The sequence below is a fragment of the Anomaloglossus baeobatrachus genome, chromosome 2 (assembly GCF_048569485.1).
Source record: "Anomaloglossus baeobatrachus isolate aAnoBae1 chromosome 2, aAnoBae1.hap1, whole genome shotgun sequence".
In the NCBI taxonomy this organism is placed as follows: Eukaryota; Metazoa; Chordata; class Amphibia; order Anura; family Aromobatidae; genus Anomaloglossus; species Anomaloglossus baeobatrachus.
In genome coordinates, this window is record NC_134354.1 from 569789103 (window position 1) to 569804153 (window position 15051).

The 15051-nt window shown below is 40.5% G+C and overlaps 1 protein-coding gene across 1 annotated transcript in view; it reads left to right on the plus strand.

Moving 5' to 3' along the window:
* The window catches only part of UGGT2 (UDP-glucose glycoprotein glucosyltransferase 2), a 518153-nt gene that overhangs the window by 290573 nt on the left and 212529 nt on the right, over positions 1–15051 (plus strand). The window lies entirely within an intron of this gene.

The following is a 15051-nucleotide window of genomic DNA, read 5'->3' on the forward strand; positions in this document are numbered from 1 at the left end:
TCCTTACATGTATCTGACATTATTTACTGCAGCATGTAAACAGTTAATTGAGTGCTGAAAACTCTGACAGTGCCCAATTTTCTGTGTTAAATCTTTGTTAGGCCGGTGGCACACTTGCGATCGCCTCGCGTGTATCTCGCGTGAGTCTCGTGGTGCATCACTTTGCACGGACTCACACTCTCCTCACAGGAGCGGGTCAGTTGCATGTATCTCTATGCAGCTGAGATGCTCCTGTGAGGAGAGTGTGAGTCCGTACAGGGTGATGCACCGCGAAACTCGCGCGAGATACACACGAGGCAATCGCAAGTGTGCCACCGGCCTCAGAAGTGGGAATTGAATGTTGGTAGACACTAATAGCCCCATTAGTACGATTCAGGTGTGAATAAACATATGCCTATTGATGTCCTAAAGGAAAGATGCATGTATACTAGGATTTGAAGTCAGTGAGCGTGACATTGTTGTTAAAGCTCCACTCCAGCGTTTTCTTTTTCTTATCACCGCTGGACTCCCCTGCTCACCCTCCAGCATTATCCCCTTTATTTGACAACTTTCTTGTGCCACTAATTTTTGACTACCTGGATGTGAAAAGTTACGTCACATGCTCTCAATACAAGTATTTGAGAGCCAGAATGAGGCTCTCATAACCTCTTATAACCTTGCATTACGTTATGACCACTAGTGCACTCCATAAAACATTGAAGCAGCCGTCTGGCTATAAACTGCAGAAGACTGACAAGAGCGGGACAGATGAAGACACAGGAGGTTGAAAATAAGACTAGGGATAAGGAACTTAGATTTAAAGAACCACTCCAGCAGTGAAATAAAGCACCATTCCAGTATATATTTTTTTTTAAGTAAAAACATGACAAGTTATAAAAATGTTTATCTAATTTTAAAAATTGTTTAAAAGAATTGAGAGTCCTCAGTGGTTGATACCTTTTAATGGCTATCTGAAAAGATGGTAATAATTGCAAGCTTTCGAGACTACTCAGGTCTCTTCATCAGGCATGGTATAACACAAAATCTGAAGAGTCACATATTTATACACAACAGGACTTAGAATAGTGCAGTAAAAAAACCCAACAAAAAACAAGTTATATAAAACAGAACTATCTCTATGGCAAGTGACTCTTCAGATTTTGTGTTATACCATGCCTGATGAAGAGACCTGAGTAGTCTCGAAAGCTTGCAATTATTACCATCTTTTCAGTTAGCCATTAAAAGGTATCAACCACTGAGGACTCTCAGTTCTTTTAAACAATTTTTTTTATCTCTACTGGCTAACACGGTACAAAGATATATTTTACTTGTATCAAAATGGAGGATACCAGAATGTACCGCATCTTTATGGAACTAAAGACACTTCTGAAGTAACGCGCACAACTGGACAGCGACATATTTTTCTTATCCAAATGTAAAAAGGAGAATCTGATCCCCAAAGGACTCTGGATTACAAACCCAATTCTACACCCCTGCCATAGAGATAGTTCTGTTTTATATAACTTGGTTTTTTTTGTTTTTTTTTTACTGCACTATTCTAAGTCCTGTTGTGTATAAATATGTGACTCTTCAGATTTTGTGTTATACCATGCCTGATAAAGATGTCAAGGTCAGAATGACGATGATGATGAGACTCAAAGGATCTCTCGATATCCGGCTGCTGTTCCTAATTAAAAATGTCATGTGTGCACACGAGAATAAATAACTGCACAGCAAGTCAGTTATATCTATCTCCATGACTGGCTCTTCACCAAGTGTGTTTTTTATTGTTTGAAAGAAACTCTAGACCAAGCAGTAAGGGGGTGTAAACAAAAGTTTTAGTCCAATCAAGTATCGCAGGGCAGGGCTTCATGACGTAGAGAGATCTACACATCCTTCTTGGATTGGTCAGTCCAGGCTCCAGGAATTTCCTTTGTCCATCTGTCTTGGGTGTAGAACAGGAAATAGCAGCCATCTTTACAATTACATGTGCTGGTATATACTGTGTCTAAGGAAAATACACTGAATATGCAATATTCATATATACATGTTAGTAAGAAACAAAAGCATTCACAAATATGTGTGTTAGTTCACATCTACTGAACTATATAACTGAGTCTATGAAATGGCTGAATTAAGTATTTTTGGATACTCAATTCTTTATCCTCAACAGTCCCCCCTAAAGACTTACTTCTGCCATTTCTAAATTCTAAGGGTACTGTGTTCCCTTAGGAAGAGAGGTAGAAAGATCTGTTAAAAAACCTGCCTAACTGAACGTTGAAACATGGGCGGAAAGGGGAAAGGGGTTTTCTTCACCGGTTTGAGACCAAGGACTCCTAGGCGAGTCCTCACCCTTTGTAGTTGGACTTTCCCATGTCTCAAGGTTCTCTAAGTCCTCTCTTCCAACTGTTCTGGCAATACTGGTCTAAGACTGTACAGGGTTTTCTGAAAAGGATAAGTATGAGCAGAACGCTCAGTGCAGCTCTGGTTGATTAACCCTTCTGCAATGCGAGGTGTGGATCCATAGATGTTTCTGTGGTTGGATCAGCTCCTCTAGTGTTGACTCATGGCTCTTTCTCGCTTGTCCTTTAGGATCAATCAGTCTCCTGACTGGAGACCATATGCTACTAGCTCTGATTTAAGATCTGGAATTGGAGAATACACCTGTTTATCACACTATTCAGTCAATTATATAAAAATATACATGTCTATGCTAAACCAAAAAACATCGTACATAAAGACCTGCTTATTGCAAAAAGAAAACAAAACATATACATTTTATACATGATTTACTAGTTTCCACTTTTCTATAAAATATACACTTTTTGTAAACACATTTTTTTTTTTTTACATACCTCCTTCATGTGCTTCTCAGCAATAATGTCGTTTTCTGCACTGGAATGCCTCTGACCAAACCTGGAGAGAAATTTACACAACACGCACAGACTTGCATACAACGTGCTCATAATATACATCTATAATCAGTTTGCAGTCTCTAAGAATGGGTAGAGTAGGTGCAGGGTGTTTCTACGGACTCTTTACAGTTTTTTCTCACTTTGTTCTAGGCACTTGTCTTACAAGACTGGGTGAGTCAACCCACCTGGGTACTGAACCCTGGCGTCACCAAAGCACACACTAACAATTGTCTTTCACAGATGTTACATGGGCCATCATTAAGAAGAGCTCTCATGGCAGACAAAGCTTACCACCCTTTGTCCACAGACCTTCCTCAGTCAGCTGGCTCCCTGCATGTCACACTCCATCCCTTGTTGTTTTGCTTGTTCCTGTAGGGATTTAAGAACACAAGGAGTGACAGAAGTCACTGACGTGACCGGTGTCATCAAGGCATGGTCGGTATTGGTGAAAGACTCTCAACTCTAGGCCCGTTCACTGCTTCTTGGTCAGCTGCACCTGTGCGAGGATCTCCATCCGAATCCATCAGCTCAGATCTAGACTTTCTTTTCGGCATACCTAATTCATTTGACAACAGGAAAAAATCTACAACCTACATACACCTCTAAAGACTCTTACCCACTCCTGTTCTACCCATCAAGAGAGGCATTAATGCATCACTGTCTCCTGTATCAATAGGATTGGAGGGAGTGGTCGAATTTAGACTACTTCATGTGGTGTAAACAGCAGCATATCCAGTGCAGAATCGAGCACCATCTGGTTTCATCTATAAAAACAAAAACTAAAAAATATACATTAGATCATTCTTATAACTTTATCTCTGATCATAATACAGTTAGTGGTCATCTATACTTCACATGACTGAGAATACTAAATAAATAAACAAACAAATAAACAAATAAACATATAAGACAAGACTTTCCTATTTCAGTTAACAGATATACCTCATAGTAATCTAGTAAACATAACCTATGGGAAAAAGGTCAGCTTCAAAACCTATCTAATATGCCTGCTGCGCCCTCCAAGAAACTGGAGAATATAATTAATACCTTATTCCCCCCTTGTTTAATTGTTTATTTACCAATATGGCAAAATTCAGCGTTTTTTATACTGGTATTCCCTAAAAGAAAAAAAATAAAACAGCAGGCAATAAATTAGCTGCATACTAAAACTTAAAAAGAACAAACACTGAAAATAACGTATATCTCACAACAATATACATTACTGGGAAATTTTAAAACCTTACAATAAACAACACAGTATCCATAAAGAAAAGAAAAACCTTTGATAGTAGAAATAACTGAGACATGATTAAATGATAGCTGTGACTAGGCGACTAACCTGCAAAAATATATGAATTGTTTAGAAATAATCGTAAAAACAGAAAAGGTGATAGAGTCACAAAATAAAAATATATTGTTCAAATAAATTGCCATTAAAAACAAAACAACACAAATTATATCGCACATCCCATGAAATCTAATATTCCCTATTCCGGTATAAGCAGTAAACTAAAAATGTGAAATCCTGAACTCTAAGGGTTAAACCAAACTTACGTCACTATTGGGGAAAAACACATTCCATTCTTATCTCTGACTTTATCAATTCAGTAAAAAATTTCACTTACTTATCTTTGACTTACATGTATTGGATAGCTGAGTAAACAAATATACAATTTATACTTATTCAAATGTGTTAGTCATTTATACCACAGAACACCTCCCACCGGGGATGGGTGGAGAGCTTTGAACAAAGAGCCATTGCGAGGGGTGTGGCTTATGAGGTGTACTGCCATCAGTGGGTGTAGCAAGACGGCTGCCACAGGAAGTTCCAGGCACCTGACTTCCGGGTGTAGCATCCATGTTGTGACTCCCTGGGTGTACTGGGAGTGTCTGGAACTATGTAGTAAACCAGGGATACTTTTAGTGCCTGTAAATTTGCATTCCAGCATACAAAGGAGAGATTTGATTAGCACCAGATATAATGACTTCTAGAGAAGAACAATGAGGCACCGCTAGAGAAAAACTTTTAGTGATTCTACAAACAGCAACAGACAGTGAATGAGGTCTTTGTTCTCCAGGATACTCTCACTGGAGATTAATCTGAACTTCAGTACATGGGTTGCAGCCTGCCATCTAGTGGTAGTCCAACGATTTTACACAACTTTTTGCAATCTTTTATATTTTTTCCGTTTTTTGTAACTAGGGCGACAGCGTTCTCAGCTTCTACTAAAAACAACATATTTATCTTTTGAACAGAGTATACAGTGCTTAATTGGACCGGCCGTTCCAACGGAGTCCTTTCTCGCCTCGTCCGCGTTTGTAACACGCTGACAGTGACTCGCGTCTAATACGCAGGAGAATCCGCTAACTCCAGCACCCTTACCTCAACTAAAGTGAGTTCCTTTCCCGCCTCGTCTGCCACGCAGACAGTGACATGCGCCTGAACCGCAGGGGAATACGCTAAATCCACTTTAAGTTAACAGAACCCTTCCCGCCTCGTTTATTATCTATCCAACATTCAACATTTAATATTTAATATTTAATATCTAATATCTAACAAACAGTGGCTGTGTCATCCGCAACACAGGGGAATCGTTAGTTCTCATACTTCTGTTCAAAAACAAACAATTTAAAAAAACTGAAAAATGCATGAACCCGTTAATTTCTCTCTAATCCAAACCAAAATAACACTTGTCTTTCTTTCAAATCATTACAACTCTGTTTGCTTTACTATACAAAGGCTGCAGCCACCTCCACTGACCCCTCCTCTCTCCTTACTCCAAAGAGCTGCGCTGTTTTAACCCCCGGTGTATGCCTCTTCACTCCTCCACCCCCCTTGTTTCTCAGCTAAAAGACAGCAGGGACGTAGCTATGTAATTCGATCTCTGCTCTTTCTCAAGCAGCCGGTGGGCAATGGCCAACACACACTGACCCCCCTTCTCCTCCACAGAACAAAGACAGCAGCTGCGTCTGTGTGGGCACTATCAACCCCCCTTTCTAACACACACAAACTTTCCTCTTAGTGTAAGAATGTAAGGATGTAGCTGCTTCTGTGGGCTTCTGCTCCCCCCTCTCGCATTCTTTGTTCTCAATAGAAAGACTGTCATGGATGTCCCTGGGCTCTACCAGACCCCCGCAGTCTGCCTCTTCGCTCTCAGTGAAGAAGAAAAAAACTGCAGGCAGTGGGTGATTGATAACTTCCCCCCCTGCTTTCTTTGTTCACAGCGAAGAAGGAAAAAAACTACAGGCAATTAACTCTCCGAGAACCAAACAGAGAAATCACAAGCTTGATTAACCATACACCTATATATAAATCAACAGCTACTCAAAAAAAGCCCCCCATTTCTAAATACAGACAGCCGGATCCTATACAAAAGACCTAAAAGCCAGCACCTATAGGGTCTGGGTTTTTTCTCTAGGTCACCGGCGAGTGACAGTCACACCGTTAGGTCTCCGGTGCACTACCATTCTCCGGACTAGTGACCACCCCCTTTCGCCAGGTGTCTCTCGATCCACAGGTAAAACAGCACACACAATGTATATGATGCTTACCGTGAAACGGAGGGTGATCAATCCTATCGAGCGACACCTGGATACTTGTGGAGTAGCCCCAGACGTCCGGAAAGTGGAAGCTCTGACTCACTCTTCTCGGTGGCCCCACACTTGGCGCGCCAACTGTCAAGGTCAGAATGACGATGATGATGAGACTCAAAGGATCTCTCGATATCCGGCTGCTGTTCCTAATTAAAAATGTCATGTGTGCACACGAGAATAAATAACTGCACAGCAAGTCAGTTATATCTATCTCCATGACTGGCTCTTCACCAAGTGTGTTTTTTATTGTTTGAAAGAAACTCTAGACCAAGCAGTAAGGGGGTGTAAACAAAAGTTTTAGTCCAATCAAGTATCACAGGGCAGGGCTTCATGACGTAGAGAGATCTACACATCCTTCTTGGATTGGTCAGTCCAGGCTCCAGGAATTTCCTTTGTCCATCTGTCTTGGGTGTAGAACAGGAAATAGCAGCCATCTTTACAATTACATGTGCTGGTATATACTGTGTCTAAGGAAAATACACTGAATATGCAATATACATATATACATGTTAGTAAGAAACAAAAGCATTCACAAATATGTGTGTTAGTTCACATCTACTGAACTATATAACTGAGTCTATGAAATGGCTGAATTAAGTATTTTTGGATACTCAATTCTTTATCCTCAACAAAGAGACCTGAGTAGTCTCAAAAGCTTGCAATTATTACCATCTTTTCAGTTAGCCATTAAAAGGTATCAACCACTGAGGACTCATAGTTCTTTTAAACAATTTTTTTTATCTCTACTGGCTAACACGGTACAAAGATATATTTTACTTGTATCTAATTTTAGATATTACTTTACAATGTATTCACTATCATATGGCAGTTTTGATGTTTTTATTGGAAATATTCTTTACACCCTATATTCTGCTGCAAAAAAATACCGTTTTGCTTAATCTAACAAAAGCTACTACATAGTTCTTTGCAAACTATCACTTTTTTACATCTGTATTCTATTAGCTAATTACTAGTTAAGCATGTGTCGTCTTAAAGGGGGTTGTCTCACTCTTAAGGAACCGCGTTTAAGCAACTAGTCAAGATTAGGGCTGGCGGACCCGGACTGAAAAAGTCTGGATCAGCATGGCATCAAAGTTGCTGGGCCCTGGATTCCAGGTGTTTTGATCCAGCACTCAAAGTAAAAAAATAAAGAAAATAAGAATGAAGTGAGTGCTTCATACTTACCCAGGCTCCAGCCCGGTTGTACGCTGCTCCCACGCTGCTCCTGCACTTCTGTATGCTGCTCCCATGCGGCTGTACGCTGCTTTTGCTGCCTCCCTGTGCCGCTTAATTCATATGCATGGCTTTCCCCGGACACTGGATGGCCTGGCTTCTGTGATTGGTTGCTGTCAGACGCGCACCCAGCTTGTGTGACACTACTTCCTGCATCCAGTCACCGCTCATCGCTGCTCATTCATTCTGCACTCACAGCGGGCAACCATGCTGCTATATGGCTGCTCGCTGTGATATTCACATGTAGTAGAGCTGACTCGTCGTGATATCTCGTGTGGATTACGTCTGACCTGCAGGGTATGTTGGGGTTAATAAAGTGGATACAGGCGGCGGGTTTTTGGATTTTATACTTTCATTTACAGATTAATGATGCGGGTGTCATAGACGCCTACCATCATTCATCTAGGGTTTAGTAGCAGCTGTGCGCTGTTATTAACACCTTATTACCCCGATTGCCACCACATTAGGGCATTTGGGAAGAGCCGGTAAAGTGGCGGGCTTGTCACATCTAATGGATGTGGCAATTATGTGTGGCTGGAGGCTGATATTTTTAGGCTAAGTCTCTCCAGCCTGAGAATACCAGCCCCCAGCTGGCTTTATCTTGGCTGGATATCAAAATTGGGGGGACCGCACGTCGGTATTTAAATCATTTTAAGTCAGACTTGCGAGGGACTTGCGCGAGTCTCGTATCACATCACTCAGCATGGCTGAACACTCTCCTGACAAGAGGAGTAGTTCTATGCAGCTGCACGCTCGTGTCTGGAGAGCGTCAGGCCAAGCCGGGTGATGCGATGCGAGACTCGCGCAAGAGTGACTCTGTCCTTACGGTACGCTCAAAAGAACCATATGACTCGCACGAGTCTCGCATCACATTACCTAACAGCTGCACACTCTCCGGACACGAGCGTGTAGCTGCATAGAACTACATGCAGATGCACGCCCTTGTCATAAGATTGTGCGGCTGCTGGGTGATGCGATGAGAGACTCGTGCAAGTCTGTGACACAGTCATGATAAAGCCCGACAGCTGGGACTGCAGCTGTGGGCTTTATCGGTGCTGGTATCAGAATACGGGGACCCTGCACCTATTGTTTGATTCATTTATTTTTATACCACGATACTCACCCACAGACAGCTGCAGTGCTTTCCCTGTCTACAGGTCGTCCTGGTGCCTGTGATTAGTTGCAATCAGCTTACACGCTGCCACTCAGGGTGGGGGCGCGTCTAACTGCAACCAATGACACGCATCGGAGGGCGTGGAAAACAGTGAATATTCAATGAGGGTTAATTGTCGTCTCTGTAAGGGAATGCGTGACCTGGAAGTAGCTTGCCGCCATGATGGAGGTCCATTGAGTACACCGCGTGTGCTCCTACCCTCCTATCTCCCTCTACCAACATTTTTAATCTCTGGATTCTGGTTCCCATACACTAATATGCGTACCAGATTCTGGACCCGATCCGGGTTTTTTTTTAAAAATTCAGCAGGGACCCGCCGGTCGCGGTTTTCTGCAAATTCCATCAGCTCTAGTCAAGATACTTATCAAAATAATGGTGATTAAAGGCAACCTGTCAGGTCCAATATGCACCCAGAACTACGAGCAGTTCTGGGTGCATATTTCGAATCCCTGCCAAACTGTCCCAGCATCTAGTAGCATAGGTATAGAGATCTTTAGAAAAGGTATTTGTAAAGATCCTTTATGATATGCTAATGAGCACAGGGAGTTATTCCCCCCCACTAGTCCATCATTTTAGCTTGTTGGCACGCCCACAGGGGCTACTTACTATTCAGTGCCCAACATACTATTCAATGCCCATTGCCCAGCGTCATCATCGGTGACTTGCATACCTGTGTCCGTTGTCACCGCCTTAGACGCCAGGCTTAGGGTCAGTGCGTATGATCAGAATGACACATCCAGTCATGCGCACTATGAAGCCGGGTGTACACGTCCCACCTTCCGAAAGGTCTAGTGCACATGACCGGAAGTGCTGGCCATTCTGATCATGCACACTGACCCTAAGCATGGCGTCTGAGGCGGTGACAACAGACACAGGTACGCATATCACCACTGATTACGCTGAGCAATGGACAGTGAATAGCATGTTAACACACTCCTGTGGGCGTGCTAACCTGCTAAGAGAGCGGACTAGTCGGGGGAAAATCACGCCCTTGAGACTAGTCCCTGCACTCATTAGCATATCATAAAGAATGTTTATAAATAATTTTTCTTAAGATCTTTTTATGTATGCTAGTGTATACAGGGACACTTAGGCAGGGATTAGAAATATACACCCAGAATTGCGTATGGTTCTGGGTGCATATTTGACCTGTCCCTTTAAGTACTATTTAATAGATATATAGTTATTGTATTCTCATATAGGAAAAATTACATAGTCCAACACAATAGATATATGTAAAAGCATATAAAAAGGCACATATAGAACTAATATTAAAAACTTTAAATTCTATTTAAAAATAACATACATGATTAAAAAAGTGGGCAAGGGTAACATACAGCAAATTGCTAATGGATGGCCGCAACGCAGCAAGGTTGGTATGGTAATAAAGGACTTGGAAGAAAGGTTTTTGTCAGCTCACCAAACCGAATCACAGTCTCCTGTATGCAGATTCATAGTGTTTAAATCTGCAGCAGATATCTGAGGTTTACAGTTATATAAATGCCCTGCGTGGAGAGTACTATAAAAAAATACATTTGCTGTATGGAGATAGCTGAAAAGTAATAATGCATGCTAGTTCTAAAAGGAGGATGTAGTTTGCCTGGGCTGTGTAGCAGTGCCACGTCCTCATTCTTAAGGAGCATATCTCTATAACCTGCCTTTTGGCTTCCTGCTTTCCAAGGGGCAGTGCACTTCTTATTGATTGACAATTAAGACTAGTGACCAGGTTAAGTCACTGGGTCATAGCAAAATTGGAAACTCTGTTTCCAATTTTGCTATGACCTAATGATGGACTTTTTTTAATCCTATGGAATAAAATTTTGTATTTTTTAATATAAGTTTCTGGACTTGTTTGCTGCATCCCCTCCTTGGAATTCATGTTATCAAGCCTTGTCGACTTTCCCGCATCTGTGCACAGTGCAGTCTAGTGGTCTCCAAGGAACAGGTGAGCGGGATAAAATCGCTTTGTCTTTTTGCAGTGTTTGATCGGCTCTCACAGGGGGTAAAAACAGCATTATTGAATATAGTTTGCACACCCAAATTCTTTTATGAAAAAGGTCAATTCCAGGTCCAGAACCAGAGCTTTACGTAAAGTCTGGCTGAACCCGCAGAACCCAAACTTCCACAAGCCTGAACCGATAATTTTTTTTTTTTTATCCGGTTAGACTCGCATAGCTTGGATATCTGCGAGTCTGCCAATCACTAGTGGTAATGTGACTTCAACTATGCAATTAGAAAACTTCTGGCCACATTCTGGTTAGATGTGTCTGGCTTTGCTCAGTTCACTTGTATTGAGTGAGGGCACACACATCTAGTCAGCATGTGACCGCATGTATGAAAATCGCATACTTGTGGTCATGTGTCTATCTGCTCCCGGTGCCAGGACTAGAGTGGCCTGTCAGCACTCACACTATCCACTGTGAGGATTCACAAGTTTGCAGTCGCATAAAGTTGATCAGACTGCATGTTTAGCATGAAAGCTTCCCTTTACCAATACAATTTGTGGCAGGGAATTCTGCAAGATATTGGATCTTTAGCAGAAGACCGAACCTGTGCAGCTCTGGCTTCTTATACTTTTTTTTTTTTGTATTTCACAGTTTTTCTTAAACTATAGTTAACATTCACATTTGTAATGCTTTTGAATTAAGGAGAAGATTGGTAGCAGTAATAGTGTGTGGGCCTGATGTTATGGAAGCATTTTTATTTGGAAGCCTTCACACGCTTATGGATCACTTCCTTTATTGCACTTGAAATTGTTTTCGGAAAGCAGCAGCCTAATATATTCAGAATAGATTGTCATTTCTTTCTGCTATCACACTCCATAACCTGTTAGATTAAGTAAAACGCAAGTTTGCTGCCAAGCATTTGTCCCAAATAAGCTGTGTGAGGTCAGGATTTCTACGTATCACACCTAACTCGGAAAGATGGCTTTCACAAAGACAACGGCAAAATTAGACTTTGCAGCATAACCTTCCTGCCATTTTGTCAGCTATTTTGTAAGATATACTAAGTTCACTGTAACATATATTCTTTGTTGTGACCCCGAAAGCAACACTCTGTCACACTAAATTATTAGCATCGGAGACCAGTGCTTCTAAACTTCAGTGTTATTATCTAGACTTGACCACAGGGCTAAAACTTTGTGGCATCATTTGCTCTAGACATTGTCAGCTTTGATTAACTGCAAGGCAAAGCTTTCTCCTTTAGTACTGTATATATTAAACAGAACATGACTTGTTAAAGGCGATTTTTCAAGCTCTGCAGAGAACTATAGCCATCTTTATTTACAAACCGACTGTTGCGTTATAATTAGTCATGTTCTTAATTACTGGAAAATAATAATTTCACACTAAAAAAAAAAATGTTTATGCAAAAAGTATATTTTCACATTGTTAACCAGTAGATTGAAAAAAAAAATAAATAAAAATAAAGTCCTAAGTGGTTGACACTTTTTTAAAGAGAGCTTTCACAGAATTTTTTAAGTTAGTGATTGATTCACTCAGTTCCAGTATTTCTGTAACAATTTCTTTTTCTTCTGTGCTGATCTATTCCTATGGTATCCACCTTCATCCAACTGGGCATATACCAAAGAGTTCTGTGTATACTTTTTCTTCTCTGATGCCGACCAATTAAGACATGGCCGCACCCAAAAAGAATTTTGTGGTATACACCCAATTGGTTGAAGAGAAAATTTGTATGTTTTTTAAAAGGGGTCATATATTTGGAACGGAGTGGTCTACATTAGCATGTACATCATAGAAAGTTGAATAAAATGTTACCTTGAATATATCTGCAATCGAATAACTTATTCCCTAGAAATCTACATTTTGCTTAATATGTAAATCAGCTGTTAAGATCTCCTCGAAAATCTGTCTCTAAAGCTTATTTTAAGTGAAAGATGGTGTTACCAGTGTAAGACATGTAATGACTGACAGTCTACTCTCCTGATCTATATGTCTCACACCGGTAACGCCCACTTTATTATAAAATAAGATCTCAGTGAGATCTGTGTCCAGACCATATATCTTATCAGCTAGTTTACATATTAATAAAAACATTGATTTCTTTAGAATAAGAAATTGGTTCCCAGATATCATGGTGTTGTTTTATTCAACTTTCTATAACCTGCATTCCCATATACACGACTCAGGAGGATTGATACTAATGACAGATTCCACTTAATGGGTAACTGAAATGGTGATGACTAGTAGCAAGCCTTCAAGACTGTTTGGTTCTGTACACACATGCCTGATGAGAGAACACAGAAATAAATGAATGTGTTGTATGGATATGTCATTTTACATTGGGCAGTCTGAAAGTGGTTCACTAATGTAAAATTACATAGATCCATGCACCGCATTCATTTTTTCTCTGTGTCCCCTCTCTCCATCAGGCATTGTGTAGAGATCCAAATAGTCTTATTATTATTACAAAGCATAGTCGAATATCTAAAAATAATATGACGATTCCATTGATTTTAATAACCATAACAGGTTAATAGTTCACGATTCTCACATCCCTACACCATGGTTTTAGCTAAAGATAGTCATGAATGATCATAAGGCAGAAGAAAACTATGATGTGTGACTGCTTTTTAATTCATTTTTCATCTGAATCAATAGAGCAGCAAGCTGAACTGGTGGTCTATGTGAAAAATAAACCAGCTACCTGCATTCTTTTTGCATTTCCACCAGTTTGATTAAAAATCACTCAAGTGATAGATGTAGAAGCTGTAAGGCACGGTGTCCAACATGTAGCTTTTTTACCAGTCATACTTTGAATAGACTTAGTATTTATAAAAATCAAAGTTTCTCTGAGATGAATATAACTTTGGTCCATTCTAGCTTACCAGGTCATATTTTCATTTTTTTCAGTTGTAACTTCATATTTTCTCTAGTTGGGTTTAAAGTTAGCATACCACTTTACTGTTGGTGACTGCTTAAAGTGGTTCTCAGGAGAAAGTGTATCGATTGGCAGGGTTTCATTGCTTCATACCTCATAAATCAGACAAATGGGGAACTTTATACTTGTTAGAATAAAGTGGCAGTGCCCATGCCGGGCCATTCATTCTCCAGGGAGCTGCCGAGCTATGCTTTTTTACAGCATCCCATTTGCGAGTGATTGGAGCAGCATGCGCATTGCCACGCTATTAAGCGTTTGTCCACATCACCGTATTTTTGGTGCAATTGCTGTCAATGAAAAAACTAACCTCACACGGACAGGACTTTTTCCAATGTTATTTAATTAGACAGATTTTTCATAGGGACTGAATGTCCGAAGTGAAAAGATGGCAGCATGCACTAGTATCCTTTGTATTTCACATGTGACTTGCAAATTCAAGTCTATGGGTGCGCAAAAAAGATCAGCTCATCCGTACAGCATCCAATTAATGCATTGTAATTCTTAACTTGAAAACTGTATTTAGTTTTGTAAATTGTATTACCTGCTGATGTATAAAAACAGACGCCATACAGATGGCAACACAGATGAAAATGCTTCCATTTTTTTTCTGGATAAAAGCAGGCAATTTTTGATATGATCATGTGAACATGGCATGAGAAGGATTGCTGATAAATGTGGGTCCCAGTGGGCAGACCCCCACCGATCAATGTATTCACTGCAAAAAAAACTTCAAATGGTGTGCTCACACTTGCATATACTGTAACTGCGCTGAGGGCAATGCGATAAAAAAAATCCCATTGCACTCTCACAATGTTATTCAATGAGGCAGTGCTGATCTGGGAGTTTCTTCTCTGCAGTTTTTGGCCTGAGGAAAAAAATCTTAGCTTGCTGAGTATTCCCAAGGCGAGGCAATGCAATTCTATGGGTGCAAGGAAAAAAATCGACAGCATATGCCATCTATTTTTTACAGATACATTACCATTCTGTTGCATAGGAAACTGTAAAATGGTCCTGTAAATAATTATATAATAAGAGCTGCTGGGGAAACAAGCTAGGTAAGACAAAAAATCACACAGTCAGATAGCTCTCGCATAACATGGAACACCAAATGGATTTCACTTGCCCCACTTTCTGGATGATAATCAATGCAAATTTCTTATACACTGATGTGAGCGAACCCAAATAATCAGAATGTTGCATGAAATGTAAAATGTAAGAAACAAAGGGTAAACCATTAATTATATAAGTTTTACA